Source organism: Propithecus coquereli, unplaced genomic scaffold (assembly GCF_000956105.1).
Source record: "Propithecus coquereli isolate 6110/MARCELLA unplaced genomic scaffold, Pcoq_1.0 Scaffold59, whole genome shotgun sequence".
Classification (NCBI taxonomy): Eukaryota; Metazoa; Chordata; class Mammalia; order Primates; family Indriidae; genus Propithecus; species Propithecus coquereli.
In genome coordinates, this window is record NW_012151840.1 from 6,688,806 (window position 1) to 6,691,777 (window position 2,972).

General features: G+C 38.3%; 1 protein-coding gene across 1 annotated transcript in view; it reads left to right on the forward strand.

Moving 5' to 3' along the window:
* The window catches only part of HORMAD1 (HORMA domain containing 1), a 54,278-nt gene that overhangs the window by 670 nt on the left and 50,636 nt on the right, over positions 1 to 2,972 (forward strand). The window lies entirely within an intron of this gene.

Consider the following 2,972-nt stretch of genomic DNA (forward strand, 5'->3'; position numbering starts at 1 on the left):
GCACTCTAGCCCAGGCAACAGAGTGAGACTCTGTCTCAAAAAAAAAAAAAAAATAGATTTGATAAATGAATTCAGTAAAGTTTCAGAATACGAAATCAATGTACTGAAACCAGTAGCATTCCTATACACCAGTAACAATCTAGCTGATAACCAAATCAAGAGGGCAATCCCCTTTACAACAGCTACCCAAAAAATAGAATACCTGGGAATGTATTTAACCAAGGAGGTGAAAGATCTCTACAAGGAAAACTATAAAACATAGATGAAAGAAATTGTAGATGACACAAAGGGAAAAATACCCCATGCTCGTGGATTAGAAGAATTAATATCATTAAAATGACCAAACTGCCTAAAGCAATTTACAGGTGCAATCAATCCCTATCAAAATACCAATGTCATTTTTCACAGAACTAGAAAAAAAAATTCTAAAGTCCATATGGAAGCAAAAAAGAGTCCGAATAGCCAAAGCAATCTTGAGTGGAAAAAAAACAAAACAAAAAACTGGAGGCATCAGATTGCCTAATTTCAAATTATACTACAGGGCTATAGTAAGCAAAACACCATGGTACTGGTATAAAAATAGACACATAGATCAATGGAACAGAATAAAGAACACAGAAATAAAGCCACATATTTACAGCCAATTGATCTTGGACAAAGTCAACAAGAACATACACTGGACAAAGGATACCTTTTTCAATAAATTGTGCTGGGAAAATTGGATTGCCATATGTAGAAGAATGAAACTGGACTCCTATCTCTCACCATATACAAAAATCAACTCAAGATGGATTAAAGACTTGAATATAAGACCTGAAACTATAAAAATACTAGAATAAAATCTAGGGAAAACTCTTCTGGGCATTAGGCAAAGAATTCATGACTAAGACCTTGAAGTACAGGCAACAAAAACAAAAATAAACAAATGGGACCTAATTAAACTACAAAACTTCTGCATAGCAAAGGAAATGATGAACAGAGTGAACAGACGACCTGCGGAATGGAAGAAACTATTTGCAAACTGTACATCCAATAGGGGCTAATATCCAGAATTTACAAGGAACCCAAACAATTAAACAACAACAACAACAAAAATTAACCCCATTAAAAAGAGGGCTGAGGACATGAGCAGACATTTTTCAAAAGAAGACAAACGGCCAAAAAGAATATGAAAAAATGTTCAACAGCCCTAATCATCAGAGAAATGCAAATTAAAACCACAATAAGATGTCATCTTACACCAATCAGAATGGCTTTATTATTATTACTATTTTTAGAGACAGGGTCTTGCTCTGTCACCCAGGCTGGAGTGCAGTGGCCCAATCATAGCTCACTATAACCTTGAACTCCTGGCTTCAAGGGATCCTCTCACCCTGGCCTCCCAAAGTGCTAGGTTTAAGGCATGAGCCACCACCCCAGGCAAAATGGCAATTATTAAAAAGACAAAAAAATAACAGATGTTGGCAAGGATATGGAGAAAAGGGAACTCTTATACACTGTTGGTGGGAATGTAAATTAGTGCAACCTGTATGGAAAACAGTATAGAGATTTCTTTTTTTGTGTGTGTGGTTTTTTGTTTTGTTTTGTTTTGTTTTTTTGAGACAGAGTCTCACTCTGTCACCCAGGCTAGAGTGCCATGGAGTCAGCCTAGCTCACAGCAACCTCAAACACCTGGGCTCGAGGGATCCTCCTGCCTCAGCCTCCCAAGTAGCTGGGAGTACAGGTGTGCGCTACCATGCCCAGCTAATTTTTTTGTATTTTTAGCTGCCCAGCTAATTTTTTACATTTTTAGTAGAGACGGGGTATCACTCTTGCTCAGGCTGGTCTTGAACTCCTGACCTCAAGCTATCCTCCCGCCTCTGCTTCCCAGAGTGCTACAAGAATCAAGAGGATCAGTTGAGCCCAGGAGTTTGAGGCTGCAGTGAACTATGATGATGCCACTGCACTCTACCCAGGGTGACAGTGAGACTCTGTCTGAAAAAAAAAAAAAATAGAAAAATTACTAGTCATTGACAATGCACCTGGCCACTCAAGAGCTCTGATGGAGATGTACGAGAAGATCACTGTCATTTTCATGCCTCTATCACAATATCCATTCTGCAGCCCACCAATCAAGGAGTAAATTCAACTTCCAACTCTTATTATTTAAGAAATACATTTCATAAGGCTACAGCTGCCATTGATAGTGATTCCTCTGATGGATCTGGGCTAAGAAAATTGATAACCTTCTGGAAAAGGTTTACCATTCTAGATGTCATTAAGAACATTTGTGATTCATAAGAGGAGATCAAAATATCAACATTAGCAGGAGTTTGGAAGAAGCTGATTCCAACCCTCATGGATGACTTTGAGGGATTTGAGACTTCAGCGGAAGAAGTTACTGCAGTTGTAGTGGAAATAGCAGGGGAACTAGAATTCAAAGTGGAGCCTGCATGTGGGACTGAATCGCTATAATCTCATGATAAAGTTTGAACGGATGAGGAGTTGCTTCATATGGATGAGCAAAGAAAGTGGTTTCTTGAGATGGAATCTGCTCCTGGTGATGATGCTGTGAACATTGTTGAAATGACAACAAAGGATTTATAATATTATCTAAACTTAGTTGACAAAGCAGCACCAGTTTGAGAAGACTGGCTCCAATTTTGAAAGAAGTTCTACTGTGGGACAATGCTATCAAACAGGCTACAAAGAAATTTTTTGTGAAAGGAAGTCAATTGATGCAGCAAACTTCATTGTTTCATTTTAAGAAATTGCCACAGCCACCCCAACCTCAGCAACCACACCCTGATTGGTCAGCAGCCATCCACATGTAGAAAAGACCACCCTCCACCAACAGAAAGATTACAACTGGCTGAAGGCTCAAATGACTGTTAGCATATTTTAGCAATATTTTTAAATTAAGGTATGTACGTTGTTTTTTCCACATTATGCTCCTACACACTTAGTAGGCTAAGTAAATATATTAAATATAT